Source organism: Melospiza melodia, chromosome 21 (assembly GCF_035770615.1).
Source record: "Melospiza melodia melodia isolate bMelMel2 chromosome 21, bMelMel2.pri, whole genome shotgun sequence".
Classification (NCBI taxonomy): domain Eukaryota; kingdom Metazoa; phylum Chordata; class Aves; order Passeriformes; family Passerellidae; genus Melospiza; species Melospiza melodia.
Genome location: NC_086214.1, coordinates 14,360,464 through 14,385,969, shown reverse-complemented (window position 1 = coordinate 14,385,969; position 25,506 = coordinate 14,360,464). Strand labels below are relative to the sequence as shown.

Below are 25,506 nucleotides of genomic sequence, written 5' to 3'. Positions count from 1 at the left end.
CCTGCTGATGTAAATCAAACTTATATGGGAAAGAAGGAAACTGAGATCCCAGAGTTTCTCTAAGGATTAGCAAATTAATCTGTGTGTGGAACTGCCACTGAAATCAAACCCCAATACTTGTCTGGCAATGCTGCTGTTTTTCCTTTAAAAAATGTTTTGGCTAAACAACTGTTTGGGGTGGAGTTACTGCAACAGAGCCTTTCAATTTCAGGGTTTTTTTCCTCTCTGCTCTTAGAAGAAGGGATATCCAGCAGAATAAAAAGAAAAATGTCAGGAGAGAGCAAGTTGTGCAAAAATTGGTAAGAGATCTTCACTCCTATAAAGTGGGGATTTCAAGAGTTTCTAGGATTTTCCTTAGTGTTATCTGGGTCTCCTGTAAGAGAGGCAGCAGAGGAAGAACCACATGGCAGGAGTATGCTAGCCATTGAGTAGGAAACAGGAGTATTTTGTATGCATTTCACATTCCCGAGTTCCTGCTCTTTTGCTGCTTTGATGTGCAGTGGTTTCTTTCACAGCCTTCTTCTGCATGTTCTCTCTTTTCAGAACACCACTGTGGGTGATTTTGCAATATCTGGCAGAGAGAGGTGTCAGGGCATAGACAATGGCAAACCCAGCAGCTGCCTCAATTTCCCTCCATGACTGATGATTCTTTTTCCTTATGTTTGCAATTAAGTGATGAAACATTCATCTCTTTGTTCAGGGTAATTGGCCACCTCTCATAGAAGAGAGAAAAATGAAAGGGGGCATGAGGATCATAGAACCTGGTGTGTTTTGAACAGTAGCAAGGCCATTGGACAAACTCTGCAAAAGAAAGATGATTAGCTTTCCATCTCCCAGAAGACTACGTTCCTATCAACCCAGGGACTCCAATGCCACATGTTCCACATCACCTCAAGCTCTTAAAGACTCAGTCTTTTGACATGCTGGTGACCTGTGACTATTGCAACATTCTGCTGCCACTTCCAACCCTTTGTAAATACGAGAAGTGACACACTGGCCTTGGCTTCCTGCGTGCAAAGGGTATACTTACACAGTCACGACTGACCTCCCGAATGCCCAGGACCCTGTAGCAATGGGGAACAATGGGGCACAGACCTCCTTACGGGTCCGAAGAAGATCCTGTTCCTGCAGAAATCGCAATATGCCTCTAATGTCCACCAGACACAACTGAAGGCCAACTGAGGCCAACAGAACTTAACAGAAGAAGGGCCCCCATTGGCTGGCTCAGCTGTGGCCCTGCTGCCCACACGTCCTATCACCCAATCAGCTTGCTGCTCATGGCCGTCCGCGCATTCCTCCAGCCAATCACAACCTCCCTCAACTGACCCTCTCCTCACTCCTAACTGCCTCACAGCCCCCAGCGACCTCCCCCGCTGCGTCTGGCCTGCAGCTGGGCCGTCCCTCAGGGCCTTCTGCTGAAGCTCGGCCCTAAAGATGGTGGGGTGGATTCACCTATGCAGGTGTGCAACATGGTTTTAGGTTTGCCATGGGAAGGGCTGGCTGGCTAGGTGCTGGGAATGCTGTGAGAGATGTTTGTGGACAGAAGACAAAGCTCCTTTTTGCTGAATGAGCTGCCACGGGCTGAGCCCTCTCAATTAGAAAACATTAAACCCTGCATTCCATGACTTCAGTGAACCACTGAGCCCAGGACCAGCACAAACACCTTCATCTCAGGAGATGGCAGAAACATCCAGGGATAACTAAGAGTTTTTGTCTCCTGAAATGCAAGTGAAAACGTATAAGAGTCCAATGGCAGGAAAGTTAAGCGTGCAGGGAGAGTGGATGCTCATGGGACAGCAAACGGGCAGGAACAGGTGGGTAAAGCAATGATGCACACACCAGCCCTGTTACCCCATGAGCACTGCACAGTATCTTTGAGCTCCATCACAGGTTATTGTGAGGACACATGGGGTCACACCTCGTACTGCAGCACCAAGGTTGCTGTGCCTGAAAAGGGCCGCAAAACTGCCTCAGGTCACAGGGCCGGGCTTTAGCGTTCCAGCCCTTCCGTTTGGAGTGGCGGGAAAACGTGGCCTATTAGAGAGGTGTTTCCTCTGCGAAGGCCCGTGGGGTGTTCAGCGCTCAGTGCTGCAGCGGCACAGCGTGGCTGTGGGTGGCACCGTGTGGCTGTGGGTGGCACCGGCACCGTGTGGCTGTGAGTGGCACCGTGTGGCTGTGGGTGGCACCGTGTGGCTGTGAGTGACACCGTGTGGCTGTGGGTGACACCGGCGCCGTGTGGCTGTGGGTGGCACAGCGTGGTTGTGGGTGGCACAGCGTGGCTGTGGGTGGCACCGTGTGGCTGTGGGTGACACCGGCGCCGTGTGGCTGTGGGTGGCACCGTGTGGCTGTGGGTGACACCGTGTGGCTGTGGGTGACACCGGCGCCGTGTGGCTGTGGGTGACACCGTGTGGCTGTGGGTGGCACCGGCGCCGTGTGGCTGTGGGTGACACCGGCGCCGTGTGGCTGTGGGTGGCACCGTGTGGCTGTGGGTGACACCGTGTGGCTGTGGGTGACACCGTGTGGCTGTGCGTGGCACCGGCGCCGTGTGGCTGTGGGTGACACCGGCGCCGTGTGGCTGTGGGTGGCACCGTGTGGCTGTGCGTGGCACCTGCTCCCCCGCGGGGCCGCGGCTCGGGCTCGGGCGGGAGGAGAGCCGGGAGCAGCCTGACCAGCCCGGGGGCGGGACCGTTCGGTAATTCATAACGTCAAGTGCCAGCTAGGTCAAAGAAAACAGCCTCTGGAAAAAGAGAGCAGCGAGCCAGGTGTCCATGGCCTGGAGCATTCTGCAGCCCCTCAGCATGCTCTGGTGTCTTGTCTGCAGGTGTACCAGCTGCCAGGAGTCTGTCTCAGTACCAAGAGAGCCTCCAAAACAAAACACATCTCTGATGGATCTTCAAAACACCTGTAAGCAATCTGTGTCTGTACTTCTCCCAGGGTGAGGAGATGGCTGTTACCATCTGATGCCACCCCAAATGTCACTCTGGGGCTGGATGTTCTGCGGAGCGTGGCGACCCTGCTCCCAAGCTCGGTGTATTCCCTGGGGACAAAGCAAGGCTCCTTGGTTTTGTGAGTGGCCTCTGTCTAAAGTGCCTGGTCCCGGTGGGAGGGCGAAGGGCCGGTTCATTTGCAGAGTGGCGGGATTGTATGAAAGCAGCAGTTCCCACACGTCTGCAAAGCTGAGGCCCAAGGTCCGTAAGGGATGCGGGTAACAGGGTACCATGAAGTTCAGGCTGAGAGAAAAGCAGCGTTTGTCGGTTTCCAAATTCCCAGGTGTGTTCGGTGTACCAATGCGCTCTCTTCGGTCACTAGATGGCAATAAAGACCCAACGTGCTCTTCCCCGGGCAGCCGGCGAGGATAGTAGAGCTCGGCCTGGATTTCCCCAGGAGATAGAACTGGAAGTTACTAGAGAAGACAAGAACGTAAGTGTGCTGTCGTTCTGCTCGGTAATGAGGATTTGTTTTGTTACTGTATGTTTCTTTTAAAAAATAGATGGGCTGTATTTTCCAAGCACAAAACCATTATCAGATTAAAAATATATTTCTGTGCAAGAAAAGGAAGCTCAGCCTTACCAGGATAGGTACTCAGAGGACATGGCATCATACTCCTGAAGCACTGCTGAAGTTTCAATTACTCTGGGATTTCAGTGTTTTACCTTGAAGCTTAAGACACATTTTTATACTTGGCAGGGACAGGAGGCAATCCATTTCTGTATGGCCCTCCTTCCCTAGTAAATCTTTACCTACATGCCTCTCCATACAGTATTTTTTTAATCAATCCTTTCTTGTAGTGACAATTTTAACACCAGTCTCTGAGGCACCAGAATGAAGAACACCTTGTATTTCTCCCTTTCCTAGGTGCTATATGCTTCTGACTGCTTCTCACTATGCTGTGTGTATATTAATTTTGTTCAAAGGTTAATCTCATTTGAAGGCAGGATTTTTGTGTATATACAAAACATTGCAAAGCCAGCTGGCATATCCTACTCCCAAACACTGTTGTGATTCAAAAGCACTGTTATGGGAAGCAGAAGGAACTAAATGAGGAAATTAAACTGACAATATACCCTGAAGTGAGCTGATGGGGAGAAGCTGAATGACCTGTTTTTGAATTTGCCCACTGCTGCTTCTCAGTGGTTCTGTTGCAAAAGACAATGCAGGATCTCATTGTCTTACTGTTGTCTTCTGTGAGCGTGGATTTTCAATAATCCAGAGGGTAAAAGTCATCTGTTGAGCCAACACAAGGCCCCCACACCACCTCAGCACGTTAAAACAAACAGCATGTATTTTATGAGCCATACTCAACTATGTAACTTGCGTAGTACCTCGTAACTGACATCTCTTCATTTGCTGCTGAAGGTCTTTCGGGGTGTCTTCAGTTGAGTCACATTGGCATAAAATTTGGCAGAAACTTGAGCTCAAGTCCTTTTTTGATTATTTAGAAAAAACCCTGCAAAAAGTAAACTATTAGATAGATGACCAGGACCATCTTCTCCTATGGTATATGAACACGTCCTTGAAAATCAGAAGGAAATGCAGTAAAAGTGCAAGTAACAAGCAGGGGAGAGTGAGTGGACTGAGGTAGGCAGAAATGTCTCCAAGGGATGGCAAACCTTGCAGAGGCAGCAGAATAGAGCAAATTCATCCCTGTGTTGTGGAAACTGCATAAATAGTGGGGACTCTGTTGTCCGCCACATTCTAAAATATAGAACAGAAGGGGCAAATAATAGTTACATTGGAGCTCCAAATTAGAAGCCTAAAGAATGGAGACATGGCTTAAATCACCATAAGATTACTCTGAACTCCTTTTTTAAAATCTACCTACATGAGAGAGAGAAAAAAAAAGAAAGAAAAGGAACTGTAGAAAAAGGAGAACTGGAGCCCATTCTTGATTTCAGAACTGACCTAAATGACTTTAATCTCTGCAAGCAAACGTGCTTCACAGATACCTGCAAGTACTACTGCTGCCCTGCACACAGCATTTTGCTGTCAGGCAATTATAAGCTACAACTGTGATGCCACTTCAGCTGCAGTGTTTGCCCTTTTAATTTTCTCTGTTGCTATGGCAGCAACAAATGATTGCGATCACTGCTGTTTATATTGCAGTCCAAGCCACATCAATAGAAATCTTGGAAACTAAACACTAAAAATCTGACTTAACTGTGTAATGCGTGTGTTGTTGCACATAATAGGTTGTTTGCAATAACCAGGATTCTTCAAAATCATTTTTCCTGTAGCATTTGGAAAATTCCTGTAACTAATGGTTGTGAAATAATAATTTGCATTTAATGTGTGCTTACTCAGTGCTCTTAAGGTAGCTGGACAAGATTTCTTTCAGACTGTTTCCTATATCATTGAAAACAAATATTTTAATGGCCTTTCTAGTGTTGAAGAAAGGCTACTTTATCTTTTTGGCTACTTTATCTTTTTGGCACACTGTATCGTGGTAGTACATTAGGTCTGAAATAATACATCTTTTAAAAGGTACTTCAGTACTTTCTCTCACATTGTTTTGTCCATTTAGACTGTCCAGCTGGGGCCTCTGCTGGAGCACTGCTCCCAGCCCACCCCCGCGTCAGCCAGACAGACAGCAGAGCTCATTTCCTGGGACAGGGAGGAGTGTCCCCTGTAGCCCCTGCACCTGCCGTGCCCTGAGTGCGCTCCTGCATCTGCCCTGCAGGTGTCGGATGCCCAGCACAGCGAGCTGCAGGGCTGCGACTCCTTTGCTGGGTGATGTGACACTTCTTAGGCAAAGTTCAGTCTCTGTGGGAGAGTCCAGGAAGGCAGTTTGCTCTTTAAATGACCCCAATGCACATTGGATATATTGAAGAAAAAAGCCATTTCCTCATGACTAAATCTCATTAAAAAAGCAATTTTCCAATCAATTACAATGCAATTTAGCTGCTAACTGTTTAATTATCAAAAAAGAGGCTATTTTGTTCTCTCTTCTTGTATTTATGAGCCATGCTTTAAAATTTCATCTTCAGAGTTTTGTATGGAGGAATGTGACTGCTCTATTGATGCAATTATAGTAAAATTACAACTGTCACTTCAATGTATTGTATTAATTCAAGGAAATATTGTTTGCACAGAAGCTTTTGAAATAGGAGAATCATTGATTTATACAAGAGCTTGAATCTTTATTGATATTTTCATGCACTATGAAAAATGCATTATCTTATGTGGATTTTATTAGGGGACTATTGGGATTATTTTGTTTGTTTACTTTTATTTTCTTAATCTTGTGTAAGAATTTTACTTACACAGAAACTAGGGCAAGGTTCCTCTTGAAAAAAGGACTTGTGTCTCTGGAGAGGCTGAAAAGGGACATTGCAAGAGTGGTTCATGGGAGCTGGGATATGGGCCTGTTTGTGACATCCTCTCTGGCGGTGAGCACCTTGGTGGAGCACACAGGGCTCTGTTTTGAAAACAGGAAAACACTCAAGTAGCAGGGCTGACAAATCTTGCAATTTTTATTTAAAATCTTGCAGTGCTTGCTGTTTCTCCTTAAAGCTCCAGTCCCCAGAGTTTTCTGAGAGGAAGAAGAGATCAGAGACATGTGGGGGTGGGAGGGCTCCTAATTAGGAGGTAATTAAATAGTCATTTCTCCAAGATGTCATGGGCATTAAAATGGAGTTTAATGGTGGCAGTGACTGGATGCCTACTTTTTGTTCCCCCTTCTCTCACAACTTTCAGATTATTGCAGATAATTTGTTACATAAAACTCCTACACCAGTCAAGACCCCCATCACTGCTCCTTGGCATGTCATGATCACTTTGCTCATGTTTGTGTGCCTTTGTGCATGTCTGGTCAGTTTTAAAATTATAGTGCAGAAATAATACCAGATATGATAATTATTAATCTGCTCCTTATGTAATAAAATTTTCAAAAGCCTCTAATTGTTTTAGGATTAAATTATCAGTTCACAGCTCTGGGACTTCACAAATCTCACTATTACACACTTAGGGAAAAAAAAGCAGCTTTTGTGAGGAATGTCTGTTTTCCTTTCTTGCACATGTCCGTGTGGCTGTTGTTTATTTACGATATGTCTGTGTCTGGAAGGTTCTGTTTATGAGCACAGTGGTATGGCACAGATAATTATTTATTGATCTAGCTCAAATGATTAACGATTCAGCTTTAACAATTCTGTTCTATTACTGTGCATATAGAGCATTGAAGTAATTAAAGCAGTTTGATTGCCCAGGTGCAGCGCAGCCTGTGCACTGAAGGAGCCCTGTGCTGACTGCAGAGCACTGAGTTGGGAAAGGCACATACACCTTTCAAAGGGAGCTTTGGGGGCATGTTCCCTCACGAAACTCTACTGATGGAGTTTAAATATTGACTGGAAAGACAGAATTGCTGGTCACAATGCTCTACAGGCTTATTCTCAGTTTTCCAGTTTCAGGGAGTGAGTAATCCTCTTTGTGTGAGTGGATGAGTCCTGTGTGCAGCACCAGGATGAAGCGGCTGCAAGATCTGAGTGCAGTCACCAGAATGTTTGCTGTGGAGCTGAAAGGGACAGCTGTGAGAGCTGCCCGTGTCTCTGAGTGAGAAGAGAGCTGTGGTTTGCAGGTTATTCTAGCTGAATGATGAGGACCACCCCGTAAGCCTCTGCTCTGGCAGGGCCTGGCCAGGGCCAGGCAGAAGCCCTGTGTTCCCCATGGTGCTGAGGATTGCACAGGGGCCATTGGCCTCTTCTGCCATCACGACTGGGGGAGCTGTGCTGGGATTGTGGGGTGCTGGGGAGGGTATTGCACTCCACACCAGCACCAGGCACCAAAAGTGATTTTTAACTTCATCTTATGCTGTTTCTGAGGAGTAGAAACAAATTTGGAAGGTGAAATGAGTCCAGCAAATGGATTTTCGCTGTGAAATGTGACTTTTATCTCTGCTAAGCCTACCTATTTAGATTATAAAGCTGAGGATTTAAATGGTTTGTTCCAGTTTCTCTGCTACCAAATACCTGTTTAAATATAAGGTTTGCTAAATAATTAATATAAATATTATTCAATAATTGATAAACTTTGTAATAAGCATTGAAGCCTAACCCAGTGAAACTCCAAGTGCCTTTATGTTCTTTATTAGCTAATTCTGTTGAGTAAAGTACTGTTTCTGCATGCAAGTTTTTGTGTTGGTTGTTTGTAGTTTTTTGGGGTTTTTTTAAATTGTTTGATGTTTTTCTGTTTATTTGCTTTCCTTGTCCCCTTTCAATTGGCCTCACAGGAAGCAGGGATTAGTGATTTGGCATCAGTAACAAGAAAAGCCATGACTCAGAAGAGGCACCAGGCTTACCTGGTCTCAGCACAGGCACAACTCAAGGGCCCTGTTTGGACCAACTTGCCTCTAAAACTGCAGGAGTCAGCCCATAGGTGAAGTGTCTCTTTGGGTCATTGAATAAAAGGGGCAGAGGTGTTTCTGTGTGTTGGAGGATGTCAGCTCAGCTTGGCTCCGTGGGGAGGCAGTCCTTGACAGCTCCTCTCCATCTCCCTGCCCCGTGGCTCTGCATTAGGGGTCAGAGGGGCTCCTGATGCAGTTCCAGTCCCTGCATTACAGCTGATCTCTGCATCGGTGTTCAGGAAAGCTGAAGCAGCTCCAGCTCAATTTGAGGTCACTATGCATATTTTAAAAAACATTAGATCTCCTGCAGATGTTTTCATTCAAAGACAAATTGGCTTTCATCTGCTATGGAGGAATAAGGAATGACAATTTAAGGCCAATTCTGAATGAAGGCCTTCAAGTAAGCATCTTGTGCATCCTTTTCACATTTTTTAAAGATTTGTGTCTGGCTTCCCAGCTGGCCAGGTGCTGGGAGTCTTGGGGGTCTAGAGGCACAGCAGTAGCTGTAACTCACCTCTATCTGTTACTGGTGTATTGAAAGCCTGCTCTGCAAGAATGCACAAGCAATTGATTTGGATGATAAATTGGTTTTCCAGTATGAAGTCATCACTACAAAAAGAAAGTCACAGAATACTTAGGGTTGGAAAATGGGTCTGAAGAACTGAGAGGAATGTAAGAGGCAAGCAGGAGAGAGCCGGGTTGTGGCTTTTGTACTGGGCTCAAAAAAGAGAGCAACTATTTCTGGTTCTATTGCTAGAAATTCTCAGCAAGGACTGTGATGCTTGCCAGCACTTTGAAAAAAACAAAAGCCAAAAAAAGGTGTAGGGAGTAAACCCTTTCAAGCTATAACATTTCTCTGGGACAGAACAGAGAGCCATTGAATTTCCAGATTTGGTGATGTACACTGGGGTAGACAGGCATGTGAATGGCAAGTAGAGGTGTGTGTATATAAATATATCAATTTGCATATATTTTTTGAGTTAAAATGATGGATTTTTAGAAGAGTCAATTATTAGCCAAAATTTCACTGAAATGCCTTTCTGCTCAAGTGAGTAATACAGGAAATATAATTTGCAATAATTACATGCCTGACTTGGATTTACAAAACCACGACTACGTTATATATAGTTTGGAACGACTTTGATAAACTTGTTCATTTTGTGCTGTCAATTTAGAGAAGACAAGAACCATTTGTTTATGAAAATTTACCATAAATAAACAATGAGACATTCCTAGATTTATGGCTTAATATTGTAACTGGGTTTTGCTGAAGAAAAAGTAGTCTTCTGAAAGAGCAAACTTATAGTTATTTGTGTACACAAGGAAGGTGCAGTATATTGCAGATGGCTCATGAACTGCCTGTCAGCTTGTTTGGGTGGGAATTGCATTCACTGGGAAGACAGAAAGTTCACAAAATCCATTGCAGATGATATCTAAAGAGTAAAAAAATGTAAAGGCTTCTGTGTATAACTGCATGTAGACACTCGCTGAGTGAGGTCAGTGAAGCGGTGCTCCTGATTTCCTGGCTGGACCATGTGCAGTGAGTCGCAGCCTGGTTGGGGAGGAAGGATTTAATTTATCTTGTTTTCAATGCCAATGCCTCTAGAAAGGGCACTGTCCTGGGGGGTCCCTCCCAGCCTGGGGGATTTACTGCAGCGCAAGACAAAAAAGCCTCACAGGAAACATTTCATCTGTGACCTCTTGCAATTCCTCTTTCAAGCTGTTGGGAAATTCCCATTTCCTAAAACGAATTTTTTTCTTGTTCTAGCAAGTGCGGAGGTGATACAGTCAGAGGTTTGTTCCAGTTATTGGGAAAAGTGTTCATATGTGTGTTAAAAATTTTGCATGTCCTGAAGTTCTGGGTGCAAAGAACTTCCCAAGGAGACAGAGTGGGAAGCAAATCTGTACCTGCAGAAGCCATGAGGGTGAACTGTCAGAGCAACCTCTGCCCCTGCGCCCCTGCAGCCTGTTCCATCATCTCCCTGTGTCTCCATTATTTCCATGCAAAGCCAGCTCCAGCGCTGTGGGGGGACCTGTGTCACCCTGGAGGCTGCAGTGCTGGGATTCCTGGCCGCTCCAGGAGGCTGCTGAATTCCAATATGTTCTCCCATATGTTTTAACACTTTCGCATTTCTTCCATCTGCTTATGGGAAATTTGAAGGAATTTAATGGTCTTTTCTAGGGTTATTAAACCAACAGCTGTTGCCACTAATAAAGGACATGCTTTATGGCAGTGTGCAGATTCCAGTGATAAATCCAGCCCTACCACCCTATATTTCTTTTTATGAATGCAGCATTTTTATTGAAAGTGAGGTTATGAATATAGGCAGTTCTTAAAATATTATTTTATGATATAGCTTTGGCATAAAAATAGGAAATTTTTTTTCTTCTCCTCTGATTCCTGAGTGCTTTTACTATGAAATACATTTTATGCTAGCTGAGACAGAAATTTTTTTCGTTCCCGTTTTCCTTCCTTCTTCTATTTTTGTTCTCCCTGACAAAAAAGCAAACTAAAAAACTGAGAGAAAGATGCTCAGAAGAATGGAATACATCACAATTGAATAACTAATTTTGGTGATGCAGAATGAAATTACCCTCTGTAGACCATAGTAGATTCCTCTGTCTCATGGTTTAATGTGTTGCAATGAACGCAAATAACTGCAGAAAAACAGTCTGCTAACATCACTCTCAAAGTATTTGAGGTATATAAACTGCCAGGAGACTTCTGATGGATATCACTTAGGAGTAATCATTGTATTTGTGTCATTAAAAAACAAAGCACAAGACAAAATAGTTTTTCATCTTGACTGAAATGCATTTTAAAATTAATTGGTTTAGTGGCTTCAAAGCTTCATGAATTGGATTAGAATCCCATATATATACTGGCTACAGGTAATGGGTGATCTGGCCTGTTTGTTATCTTTTGATTGATTTTCTCACCTACATTTTAATTAAAATAATCCCTGCACTGATATCATAGGCAGAGGTGGCCAGAAGCTGAATAATTCTCTCTGCCCTGTGAGAAGATTTGGGCTCAAATTACCAATTTAAGAGGGATTTATCAAACCTGTACAAAATGCATATATTGGAGCCTGAATTAATTAGCATGGAAATGAGTGAGCACAGTTAAATACATATGTCTTGTTAGTATTCAACAGTGATACCATGAAATGAAAGAATAGGAAATGAAAAAGATGGAATGAGTGATAAGAGGAAGCAAAAAACCAGATGTTTCTTAATCTGTGGTAGTGAATCATGACAGTTTGCTTGTATCATATCTATGTCCAAAGGCTTCTATCTATATTAGAGGTAATTAATAAATTATTATGCATTTATCTAAGGGTTTTATGCTGTGACTTAGCACTGCAAGTATATGCCTTCTTTGTGAAATGGAAGCAATAACTGAAGTTTAGGGATCTTCTTACACTTTGGTAAATACTTATTTTCTTTTTTTTCTGAGCCAAAACTCAGTGTTAAAAGTAGCAATCCTTTCCCTGAAGGGGAGGGGCTCATATATCATGATTGTGAATATCCTGTAACTTCATGGGTATATGGATAATGAGATAGACATACAGTGACAGAGAGGGATGAATTAAACACTTGACATTCACCTGTGCAGAGAAGAATCCTGACCTGGAATATGAAATTGAACTGAAATGGAATTGAGCCTGTGTAACGTTTCAGCTCTGGTGAGCTTTCAAGAGCAATATTTACTACTCTTTTGACAAGCTGGACTTGTAGCCTCATTCAGTTCAAAGGAGAAGGAAAGCAAAAGGAAAAATGTCTTTAAAGAGCAGCAGGGACTTTGGATCATTTATTCGTTACAGCATTTCTTCTCAACCAAAACTTTTCTGTGGTTGCTTCAGGCTGAGTTTTAAAAATCTGGGTTTTGAAGGTTATTTTCTGCTTCCTAGGGAACTCATTTGGAAGCATGTTTTCTGGCAAAAGTGTGAACCTTGGGAAGAGGGTAAGAAAGACCCTTGTTCCCCCAGGAAGTAGGGACCCCTCTTCCCTGCTGCTAGTGCCTGTGCCTTCTGCCCCTGGCTGGTAGCATTCCCTTACAGCACTGGCAGAAACTTTGCCAATGTAGTGGGACTTTGAGTTCTGATCTCTGCCAGACTGAGGGGCATTACTTGCCCCAACAGCCTTTGGCCAAGAGCCCCTCCTTGTAGTCAGGCAAGTGTCTGGTGCTCCTGCCCTTCCCCAACATTTTCATAGTCCTTCCCTCTTTTAAAGTGAGTCTTAATCCCCAGTATTGTCACATTTGTGAGGAAAAGTTGCATAAGGTTAATTGCATTTCAGAAATGGAGAATCCACTCTGAAAGGGTAGACTGCCTTTGAAATACATCTGGTCTTGGTAATATTTTAAGTGTAGCGCTTACAGTGTTTTTCACTATCGAGGTGCCAATGATTGAAAGATAGATTACTGCAACTTTGGCATTTATATTTTGACTGAGAAAAGGTCAACTTCTTCATGGAAAAAGTCTTTTTTAAAGTGGTGGAATGGCATGGAAAAGTCATATTGTCTTTCTGATAGTGTCACTAGTGCTTTGATTGACACAAGTTTAACCTGCATTGTCGAATGAAACACAAATCACTTCAGAAGAAACTAATCCAAAGTGCCTAAGATCAGCAGAAATATTTTCCTTGATTTCACTAGTTCTGGGATCTGGTCTAATTGAGACATCAAGAAAAAGAGAAATTGTTGCAATTATTAAGAAACGTACTGGGAAAGGATCACTGTAAACTTACTACAGCTGTGTCGCTTTTCTGTTGTTTATCCTTGTAAGCATCTGCTTTGCCAAGCTGCCTGTCATGAGGTTTTTCTGCTTGACCGTCTTGGGAGTCAGCAGAATGAGCGGGTAAGTGCAGATTTGCTGGTCATCACTAGATCAAAAGGACTTTGAGTTACTATTCCCTTTGAACTGAAAGGTCTGAGACTTCCTGCTCTTTTACACTGTAGCAGGTCTATTAACGCTTGACTTCTGTACCTCAAACGTACCTCAGAATGATAAATTCCTTGACAGCTGCTTGCTCAAATTTTTAACCATCATGTTCTAGTAAGTTGTTGAGAGGTACTTGATGTGGACTGTATAATGTATAATGCCTCTTGCTGCAGGTGAGCAGGATTGTTCTGTTCTTTTCATTTGAATAAAATGCGGCAGTCCTTTTGGAATCATTTGCATAGACATGGCTTGAACTGGAGTTAAGATCCCGAGGTCTGATTTGAGTTGCTCTGAATTTAAGTCTGTTCATAGAGCAGAAGCTTGCTTCTATTGAGATGATGCTTCTGACTTTCTAGAAGCCATTTTCTTGTGTGAGTGTTTAGTGGTAATTTAAGATATGCATTTGTTTTCAGTAGTAGGGTGAGTGACTTGGAGCATAATCCTGGCAGAGTTTGATATTTAGCAGGTCTAAATGTCTCTGAAAAGAGCCCTATAATGTTAATGTTCACTGCTTTTTCACTCTGTCACATCTGTACCTGATCTCCTTAGTCTGACCTTTCTTAGACTAAATTGTTCTCTCACCTGTTTTTCCTAAGCAATTTTGAGACCTCAGATCATTCTCCTCTGCATTCTCTCCAGTTGATATTTTGCAGCAACATCATGAGTCGATTCACATTCCGTCTATAATCCATGATGATCATAGATTCCTTCCTGTAGGATGCTACGCAGGCATGTTTCTTATCCAGTGTGTTTGTCCAGCCTGTTATTCTTGCCTTTTCCCTATTGACTGACTGAGGGCAGCAGAGGAAGCAGAAAAAACCTTGGTGCTGTGCCTCAGTGTTCAGTAACAGTTGAGATGCCCCTGTGCTATGAATGCTGCTTTGGCCACAATTCTAGCACAGCACCATTTGCGTTTAGGGTGTCAATTTTCCACGTCTTAAGAGGATCCAGAGTGAATTATGGGCAAGACTTTCTGTATCTCCTGTATGCTTCTGCCTGTGACACACTTACTGTGTTAGGGATTGCAGGTAATGAAAAGACATTAATTTGGTTACAGAGGTGTGATGTTCCCAGACACCCTGCTTGTACCACGGAGGATGATGTGACCTCCTGCCTCTTCCTCCTTGTGAACCTCCCACCTCAGAGGAGGAAGAGGGCTGTTCCCAAAATAGCAGTGGCTGAACAAGAGAGTGGCTTTGATTTGTGATCCTGAAAAGCAAAGAAATACTAGGCAGGGTGTCCTTTGTGTTCAGCATGAATGTGCTTGCCAAAGAATAGCTTTCAAGGCTGAACTTTTAGCTGAGAATTTATCTGCAGCACTGTAATACAGACGTGTTGAAGTTTAAAACCAGGTAATGCCAGTATTATCTCAGCACAGGGAAAATAGCTAATTCACAGGGTATTTGGCAAATGGTTTGCCACATGAAGTTTCCCATATCTGTATAAACAGAGCTGACACCATCTAAGAACTAGTTTTAGAGGGCAAGCCACAGTTGCTCTAGTAAACACAGCTGTTGGAGCACATGGCTTGGCTTTAATTAAAGCGTTCCTGAGCACAGGGTCTGGGAGAAGACAGCCCATGAGTGTTGGTCATACAGGACTAAGAGTATTTTCTAGAGGTTTTTTTCCTTCCATCAGGGATTCTGTTCTGCTGGTGGATATAATGTTCTAGATATGGGCCACTGCTCTTCAAATGGCAGAAAGGTGTGTGTAAATGTCACATCCGAACATCTGAAACAGCATTTCCACCAGCATTCTTTAGTTTTCCAAGTATGTATGTAAAGAGGCAATGTTTCCTGGTCTCTTTTTTATGCTTGGTTTTTTATGCTAGAAGGGTTAGGGAAGCTAATTAATTTTTCCATTCCTCTGATCCTGCTCATGAAGAGAGGAGAACAGAACCATGGTGTGATGTGCCTTGAGGGTAAGAATTCAGCAGTATTTTGGTAGGCTGAAGAACCCCATTTTTAAAAGTTCAAGGAATAAATGTTGGCTCTATCTGTTGCTTCCCACTGGCCACTTGGCTGATCCTTGGATCTGATCCTCATTTGTATGAGCTAATATCTGTCTCTTGCTGAACTCAGCAGAGCTTGCAGATGGTCTTTGCATTTCAACAATTATATCAAAGCATGACACTTTCTTCTGAGACTGGTTTTGCAGGGAATTTTTGTTAGGCTTTTTTTATTTTTTATTTTTTTTTGTTACAGAGATGATTCAATTATGCTGTTGAATTTGCCCAAGGGAATCTCTAGCTCTTTCCACTAATAGCCGTCTGTGTTTTGTATCCTTGCATCCACTAAAATTCTTCATTCTTCTTTTTCTAGCATTGGAATAATCTATGGAACACTGTCTGTCATTAGGTGAAACTGAGTAAGAAATAGTTCCTGCAGCTGCATCTTGTTTTTTAGAAAGCTCAAAGGCAGAGAAGATACATTAATGCTTATTCCAAGTAAGAGATGTGTCCTCCAATCATAGCAGGAGTTAAAAACATAAGGGAGAGCAATAACCCCTATACTTGGAGCAGTCAGGAAGTATGGGCACACCCATTCAAATTTTGTTTCACAAATTGAAAATCTTAGCAGAGTCATCAGCTTATACCTACTAATTTGATCATTATTTCCTTTATATTGTTGGAAAGAGGGCCTACAAATGTAGGTATTATCATCACATATTGCTATTATGAGATTTAGATGGTCACTGTGGGATAATAATTCACACTTTGCTGGGACTTGAAGCTGAAGTCTAATAGGCAAGTTTCTTCTGTGAGGTTTAGAGATTGATAGCACATTGAGCTCATGTGTTTGCTGAGTGGGGTGTGAGGCTGGGACTGTACTCCAGTAGGATACCTTGAGTGAGGTGCTTCACCACTGCAAGCCCACCATGGAGCCCTTGTGCTTGCTGAACGTGGGCGAAGAGGCAGGGTGGGCATTAGGAGACACTGAGGGGAAACTGATCTGCAGGCGGTGGCAGCTGAATGTGGCATCATTCACTCTCTGGGCCCTGCCGTGGAGCTACCTTCCCCCGGTGAAGAGCTGCTTCAACCTGTCCAAGCTGTGGGCTGGCAGGTTTTCCAGGCAGGTCATGAAGTAAGGACTGCTATTAATGCCTTCCTACTGATGCAGTTATCCAGAGTGCAATCCCAGGGTCTGACCCAGAAAGGTTATTTACCCCCAGGGTTTCCTACAAGACCTGGGGTGCTCTGCTGGGGGCAGATTCTGAGCAAGCCCCTGGCTGCCTCATGCTATGGCCCTTAGAAAGCTCCTCTGACAGATGTGAGACTGCTCACGACAGACAGGGATTTAGAACATTCAGATGGAAGATGGTTTTGACTTGCTCAAATTCTTCTGCTCTCACCTGCAGATTATTTTTTATTGGAGTCAGCCATGTTGTGACTTGGGCCAGCAAACACATGGGTATCAGGTATCCTATTTCCTGCAAGTTGGCATCTTTTCAAGATGTAAGGTTAGGACATAGTTTGTAAATTTATAACCATACAATTTTTACTGACTGAGCAATCAAAATTAGGATGACTCATGTTCTTGATCTCAGCTAAAGTTTAGGCTTTTGCTGTGTATTGTCTCACAAATGGCAGGCTTGGATACTTCAGCCCAGAGATGTCTGCTGAGTGTCTTGTTAAAGCAGTGAGAGAATGCGTATTACCTCATTATCAGGTAAATCTTGAATTTTCTGCTGGTAAACATGATTGACAGTTAATTTTAACCTTAATTAATAACAAAGGATTTTTGCAGAAGTGATTCTAATTATCCTTTTTTTGGTAATAGCCTATCCCTGAGACAATTAGTGCCATCGATTGTAATCTTAGATTCAATTATTTCAGAGAATTCATTAGCATGTTAATTCTAAACTGCTCTATAGCATTCAACTTTTGCTTTCACAAGAGTATGGGCTTTGGTTTTAGTAGCTGCTAGTGGCTGGGAAGCTGAAAGAGGACAGACAGGAGAATTACCTCATTTTCAGGAAGACAGTAAGGAAGGATGTATGCCATGAATTCGTGTTGAAGGCTGGAGGAGAACAAAACCAAGAAGATTTATTTCAGCAGGACTGCTGACTCTGAGAGAAATAGAAAATATAATCCTGAATAATATGTAAAAAAATTTCCTTGGAGGGGTTGCTTTATCGATCGACAGTCTTGTGGAAAATTTTGCTGGGAAGTTGTGGTGACTTGGCTCTGTCTCTCTGTCCCATGCAGGGAGTGAGTGCCAGTAGGGCCAGCTGTCCCCAAGGGTCTCCTGGCCCTTTGCTTTGACTACAGGGCCATTGGAACTGCAATGATACAATGAAATGAATACTAAGCCAAAAAACAATTAAAAAAGGAATCAAATTGCAAATAACAAGTGACATTGTCATAAAAGCCAGTATGAATTGTGAGATGTCTCACTCTGCTCCCCACAAGGAAACTATATAACAGTATTACATGGGTCCTCTTAATTCCATTTTGTTGAAGAGCTGTGGCATAATGATCAATCAATTAGGAGCTAAATGAATTTCCATTTATGAATAAGTCTGCCACAGGGAAGCATTGCTGACTGTGTGTGTGGTAGAGGAAGTATTGTTCAGGGTTTAAATTTTTTCATAAAGGTTCAGTAGTTATTAAAATACATTCTAAGTAGCTGTGGTTTAAAAAATTCAGTCAAAATTATGTATTCAGTAAATTTTTTCCCCTGAAAAGTGTGGTTCATGGAAACATCCCTCTTCACTTTGCCTTTTTTTTACTTCTTAGGAGAAGCTTAGCCCTGCTGGGAGTGTTTTGGATGCAGACAGTTTGCTGGGGTAACTGAGCTCTGAGGTATTTAATATCTCTCATTGTAAAATCAAACAAAAAAAAATCCTCAAAACTAAGACTTAAACCTAACAGGTCAGTGCAGGTCAGTGATATGATTTTGAGTTTTGCTTTGGAGGCAGAGTGATCTCTGTGGAAAGAACAATTTTGGAAAAGTAAATGAATGTCTGGATTACAGCGACAGCAAATTACAGCCTCACTTATGGTTTTGAAGAATTGTTGGATGAATGCTTTATGACAGGATCATGTGTTTTCCTTTCAGTGGAGTTAATGTACCTCAGGGCCGTTTATTTACGTAGCTTACCTTGCTGTGAATACTGCAGGGGGAAAAAAGTTCAGTACTGGAGCCTTGGCAATCAATCAATCATTTTCTCACCATGCTGAAATGAGGTTACCCTGTGTGGCTGTGCGAGTCAAGGCTCTGTTGAACTCAGTAGCCAACAGATCTTGTATCTGCTGGAAGACATTAACCCAGTCATTGAAATCGTCATTCTTGCTTATCCTCACTGCCTTTTCCCAGAAGTTATCCATGGAGCCAGAGCAGCTGAGGAATTTGTTTTTTCTTCTGTCTTACTCTTTTGCTCCTTTCCTAATTTCCTCCCCCTTGTGGCTAACAGCCCAGAGAGCCACAGATTACTGCACCCCTCCTTGTTTTTTCTTTTTGTAACAAGACTGGAAGTACTTCTCCTGGCATATTTATCAAGTATGTCTTTTATGAAGATTTGTCTGTCAGCTTGCCAGACAACCCAGTTGGAGACACAGAAGCAATTTAAGGATGAATATTTCAGTCTAAGAATAGGTCCAAGGAAAAAATGTTCGTGGTTTCTGCTGTCCTGGAAAATCCCATTCCCTAGAGCTGTTCTTTTCACATAAGTGCTCCGAGCAAGGCAGAACTGCAACCCAGGACCTGTGATCTGAGGTTTGGATAGGTAACCTCAGAACTGATAGCTGAGATAAGGTATTCCAGAAAGACAGCTAAAGCATTTAATTTACCAAATTTTTTTCTGCCTTTGGCAGCCTGGCTTTCTGGCTATGGAGAGTTTTTGATGGGACATTTTTCTTTTGGGAATTGCTATTTCATTAACACTGAAAATGGGGGTGTATTGATATCAAGGAAATAATCAGGGACAAACAAAACACATTGTCAAAATACACCTTTTGAGAGTTAAATAATGCATCTTCGTATTTCATACAAAAGTTTACTTGCAGTTTGTAGTATAATAGATTGAAATGTTATAAAATATCTTTGTGTTAAAAAGAAAAGTAATTTATGACTTGGAATTAGCTGTCGTTTGAAACTGTACAACATTGAGAAATACAAATTCTGATCCCCTGCAGGGCTTTATTCTTTTTGCAGCTTAGGTTCTATTTTCAGGTTTTTTAATTGTAATTGTTTCATGTCCTGACTCTTGTTGTACCATTCTGTGAACTACTTGGATGTTACCCTATATTTAAATCCTTCTTTATTAAGGGTATGAATTTGGCAATCAGTTGAAATGGGGTCATGTTTTTGCTATGAATCTGCAGGGGAGGTGTACCAATGCTAACACTAACTTCAGGTTTTCCAAGTCTTGCTGAAGGAAATGCAAGTCAAATGGCAACGGATGAAGAGATCATATGTAATTTTGCTTTCCAGTCATAACCCTGAAGAAGCTACAGCTATCAGAATTCATCATTGTAATTCTAACATAATTATTATAAATGCAATCTCTTTAGTGCCCCAGGACATTTGTCCTGATGGGCAGTGAAGTGGCCCTATGGACACACTGGAGACAGCGTTTTTGTGCCACTCTATTTCAGATGTTGTTTTACAAAATCAACATGCCTGTCATTCAAAGCCATGCTTCTGGGAAGGTACTAGGGTATAATTTCTGTAAATTAAACTGCAGCCTTTGTACCCATTAATGGGAGAAACAATCTCTCTTTGTGTATTCTGAAGGCCCAGTTGATCATCTTGAATGGATGCGTGCCATTGCCTTGGCTCCATGGAGAAGCTTCTGTGTAAAGCTGGGGTCACAATGATACATTTCCTAGCAGGTTTTTATGAACAGACTGTCATCAGTTTTCAGACAGCACATGATAGCATTTTTAATTATAGCCAAAAAATGAAGTGCTTAAGATGATATTGGAGAAAGCCTCACACGGGAGATAAAAGAAAACTTAGGGCTATGGTCTGGATTTAGTTGAAGTATTATCGGTACCATTGATTTTCAATTAATATTCAGTATTGACCATTACCATAAGGAAGACAGCAACATAGTGCAGGAGATTTATGGAGTTTTTACAAGTCATTGATTTCATTTTTTTCTTGCTATGCAGCTGTTTGCATGAATAAGGCACACATGGAATTATTCCATAAGAATTTGTCTCTCCCCAGTTCAAGGAGACAGTGAGTGTGAATCTGTTTTCTCTGGAGTTGTCCCCTGCAGTACATGGCTATTTGTCTCCTTTTCACAAGGGTGGAACAGCTGGGCTCTAGAAAGGTTTTTACAGTAATTTCTGTCTGTTGATCTCATGGCTAGAGCTTTAAAATATTTTTGATCCAGAAAAGACCTTGCTCTGGCTCTGTGCTGATTACTAACAGAAGCCATGCAAATGGACATGGATACAGAAAATAAATTATCTAGTTTTTGTGTCTTTCACTGTAAAATGCACTTGCCTTGTTTCATCCCTGTCACATCATGGATGCATTTTTTCTTGATTAGTCGTTTAATTACTCAAATGAACCTTTTTGGCTTCTTTGGATCTCTTTTTGTCTTGTCCATCATACTGTTTCTACAACTGGCAGATGTAAGCTGTGTCGCGGGGATGCTCCATGCAGCATTTCCATCCAGCCAAGTTATAGCACTACTTTTGCCTTCATGCAAAAGATCCAAATTAAATACATCTTCTGTTTTCTGGCTGTCTGGTATTAGAGACAGTCCCCAGAGTGATGTAAGACTTGCATAGCACCCAAGTGACATGAGACTAGATGTTAAGTACTCCTCCTTTCATGTTAGGACTGCACACCCAGGTGGCTGCTTATCATGCCTGACATAGAAGTGAGCAGTTCAGCAGCCAAAATTCACAGATAAATAACCAAATATAGCTAAATACCCAGTGGAGCCAAAATCCACTGCTAGTGTTCAGAAACTGCTTTCAGGACCATGCTGTAATTCACTGGAATGGATTAGTGCCTGCTTCACATCACTCACTGCTTCTCTGCTGTGAAGGGAATTTATGAGGTGACACAATTGTTGGCAGAAAAGCTTGCTTATTTTCTCTATGCAAACAACATGGGAAGGCTTAGACTGCTTTTAATGGATGCCCAACATGGAATAGTGCATTGAAATGTTTTTGTGCACTAACTTCTAAAAAGCAGGTCAAACTTTTAAGCTGTCACCAGTAATGGGCTGGGTATGATCTGTGTGGCCTGTGCCATGAGCTGGCAGCTGATGGCTGTGTTCCTGGGCTTCCTCCCCAGTGGTACTCTCAAGCGTGTCAAAAGAAGCAGGAATATTACAGAAGATACTAATTCCCCACCATCTCATTTCCTTTCAGAAACATGGCACTTCATTGGGCTCTGAAGCCTTTTGCCCTATTCTACTGATCTTTGGATACATTTTTCAAGATTTCCCCTTTCTGAAACTCAGAGCCCAGTGTGAGAAGTGCAGCAGTTTTGTGCAGTGCGAGTGCTGTGTGTGTGGGCAGGGACTGGCCTTTACTGGAGTCAGGAAAGCCAGATCTTGACTCTGCTTTCCCAAAGCCAGTCTCCCAGGGAAGCTTGCCAGGAGAGAGCTGTGTCCTCAGAATTAAGCAGGTACACATTACTGAGCTGGCACTTCAGGGTCCTCTCCATTATATGAGGCTGTAAATGCATTTTAAGAGATTGCCTATTAATGTTGCAATAGATTATCTATATCTTACCACATTGCTGTAGCATTAACTGTTCCTAAAATGCTGGGACTAATTTCCTAATTTTTATTAACTAAAGAAATACAGGAAGTGTTTTGACAACTCATGTGAGTGTTGCTACTGTGCATTGCATTAGTTGCCCTTGGCACACTCTCATCCTCCACACAGAGGCAAGTGCTGGGCTCACAGCGCTGACCTCTCAACATTTCTATTAACCTGAAATAAGCAATTCTGCTAGAAGCTTAGAAAGCTCTTCTTAGCTCTTCATAAAATTGAGGCAGAAATACAATGTGCTTTGTCATGTTTAAATTTAGCATGCAACAATTACTGAGAAAAAGAAGTCATATATTATCACTGTATTGTTGGCCCTATTCACTCTGATTCATATTGTTTGTGTGCAGCAGGACCTCAGGTTCTGAAAAAAGGCCCTGTGGCTTTTTGGCTGTCCCTGAAGGCTGGAGCAGGGGAGGGGGCAGAGCCTGTTGTCCTGGGGGGGAACGTTCAGCCTCCCTGGACCTGGGGCTGTTGTGTCCTGCCGGGGCTCTGCCTGCAGCTGGGAAGCTCTGGTGTGTGCTGAAACCCCTCTGCACTGCCTGTCCTTCGCTGTTGCAGGAAGCACTGCCAAGCACGAGGCATGTGCCTAATGAGCTGGACACTGAGCCGAGGGGTTGGAAGCAACCTCTGGGAGCGGACAAAAGCTGAGGATGTTGGAAAAGGCAGCATTGTGCTGTTTGAAGACACCTGTGTGAAAGCTTTATATTTTCCCTCATCTGTGGATGGAAAAATACCCTTTATGAAAAGACATTTCTGCTTTATTTATAGCTCACAAAAATTTAATAACTACCTTTGTAGCTCATTCAGAGCAAAAAGCTTTTTTGGGCACTGCCTGTCATCTATAATGTGTGCCCAGCACCAAACACTGACTGATCCATCAGCGTGCCTGAGCCCTTGCTCTCCATGGGAAATAATGCCTGGGAGTGCAGTTTACAGGTATGTCTTTTCTCACCTGAAATTCCACATGTATCAAAGTAAGCCCTCTACTCAGCAGACATGCCACAATGCAAACATGAACAGGGATGGTGCTAAGGGGACCTTTTCCTTGCAGACTTAGCTCTGGATCACTGGCAGGTTGATGTGGTAAAGCAACTGGGATTGGCCCTCTGAACAAGGTATTCTCTGGTAAGCAAACCTTGGGCTTGACAACAGCAGTGCAGTTCATTGCAAAAATCCTTGTAATGAAAGTTTGAAGTGTTTTTAAACAGTTGTGATACTAGAGTAGGCACAGAGTTTAAGGGTCAAAGTCTCCTACCATGTCTCCCATGGAGAAGCACTGTGATGTCAGCTCTCTCTCTTGGTGAATCTGTCATCAGCCTCAGGTGTTGGGACCTGCTGGTGCCTCACCAGTGTTGACTGAAAAATATCTTGTCTGTGGATGGAGCATAGCAATGGGAAGTTTGATGCTCAATGCTGCGAATTAGTGTTTGCACCTCTCCCAGTTACGTTTGATTTCTTTATGCTATTTGGAAGTTCTATGCTGTGATGGCGGCATTGTTCTTTTCCCCATAATGATGGTCCTATCTCCTTTTCCCTCAGCTCTAACACATGCAGTGCCTGGCTTCAAATGGAGCTGGAATCTTCCAACTGATGTGTATTTGTGTCAGTCAGGAGGGTGAGAAGCTCAGCTCATGTTTATGGTCCATTACTCACCCCTGCATTGTAGGAAGGAAAGTCACTTCCTTCTGTGCTTTTCTCTGGGCAATTGTAATTCCACAGCTCAATAGCTTTGAATTTATTCAGCCTAGCTGGATATTATCCATTTATTTTTATATACGTGGAGAGAGACAGCCAAGGAGAGAAAGGGAGGAGGAAGAACCCTGTCATTTCTGTAGGGTTTACAATGGGATTTACAGTGAAGCATGAAATCCTTCATATAAATATTTCAGGACTCTTGTCTCTGCAGAGATTAATCTTGGAAATACTCCCAGGGGAGACAAGGGTGACTTGCTGGTTGCATCTCTGGAGGCTTTTGCCCCCAGGCAGGGGTGGGCTGAGCATGGAGCAGAGCCAAACCCCGGTGCCAGCAGCTGAGTGCTGCCCACAGCAGCCCTGCTGGCTGGGCAGGAGTGGTGGTGGGTTACCCTGCCCAGGGTCCCAGTCTGTGGCTAGGCTCAAGCCAGTAGAGGCTGTGGTGTTGGGCTCCTGACGTGGGACTGTAGCAGCACTGATGTCTGCATGGTCGTGTTACCTCCAAGACATGAAATACACTGCTGGAGTTCCCAGTTTTAAAAGAACCTTGGAAAGCACCTTTGCATGGAAATTCTGCATTAGGGTTATTGATGGATTCTGATTTATTCATGGTTGAATACTGTCTGCGTTGTGCAATCCACATAGTCACGCTTCCAATAATTCATGGTTCATGGTTGTCTTCTTTCATGCTTTATAAGAGGAGAAAAATGAGCTACGTGATGGAGAAATCAGAAATAATATTAGAATTTTTTCAAGGATTTAGTGAGCATTCAGAGCTTCAAGCCCTTTGTACCCACACTGTATAATTACCAATCTGGAGCAAAGAAATTTGGCAGTCAGGTGCTTCATTCTTTTGGTGTTTTCCGTAAGAATTCTATTTGCAAACAAGAGAAAAAAAAAGATTAAAAGGATAAACAGAGCAAAAACCAATTTAGCATAACTGTAGCATAAGGATCTGACCCAGGTGTTTTTATGCAGGATTGCAACTTAGTAAGCACCTTGGTAGGAAATTATTCTGCTCACAGAGGTGCACTGAGTGCATTTACATGTCTGGGTGTCCCAACTATGGCGTCAGCTGTGCTTAATGTACTGTTTTGCTCCATTTCACACACCTCACCAGAGATTAACATAAAGGTCAATGCAGAGTTGTGCCTGTAGTGATCCTAGTGCGTGAATGATTTGAAAATATCATTTGTTTGGTGTCACTGGAAAAATGCTGCAGCAGGTACAGGGACCAGGAAAAGGTGTGGATGGAAATCTATTGTACTGCTGTTCAGCCTCAGGACTTCAGAGTCTTATCTAGTGTATGTTATTTCCTGTTCTAGTGAGATATTTGTCCCCATTCTTGAAAGTTTTCCCTTTCTTTTCTCTGCTACTGACAGCGATTATTGTTCAGTGATCCAAAATAACTGAATTTGCATCCAAAGAAGCAGGCTTGCTAAAAACGGCTGTGATCACAGCTCTGCAGTGTCTGTTACAGACCACGTGCATGCATTTGCAGCACTGAAGGAGCCATAAAAATACTTGTCAGAACAGATGATCCCCTTGGAGGAGGTGATGGGCAAGAGCAAGAGGAATTCAGGCTGGGGCAGAACAAGCAGTGAACCACATCCCACCGAGACTGAACGCAGCTGTGAGGTGTCTCATTTTTTCAGGTCTGCCTCCCAGGGAGTCTAAGCAGCCAGAACAGATGGAAACTCACCACAAGGTACCCCTGGAATTTGTTTGCGAGATAAAAGAAATCGCCTTGTGGGTGCTCACCCTGAAGCTGGCTCTGGTGCAGGTAG

At 43.0% G+C, this 25,506-nt stretch overlaps 1 long non-coding RNA gene across 1 annotated transcript in view; it reads left to right on the top strand.

Moving 5' to 3' along the window:
• The window catches only part of LOC134427885 (uncharacterized), a 90,217-nt gene that overhangs the window by 3,680 nt on the left and 61,031 nt on the right, over positions 1–25,506 (top strand). The window contains exons 2-4 of the long non-coding RNA XR_010030255.1: positions 701–1,814; positions 2,822–2,904; positions 3,271–3,420. This is a non-coding gene — a long non-coding RNA (uncharacterized LOC134427885). The remainder of the gene's footprint in view (positions 1–700; positions 1,815–2,821; positions 2,905–3,270; positions 3,421–25,506) is intronic.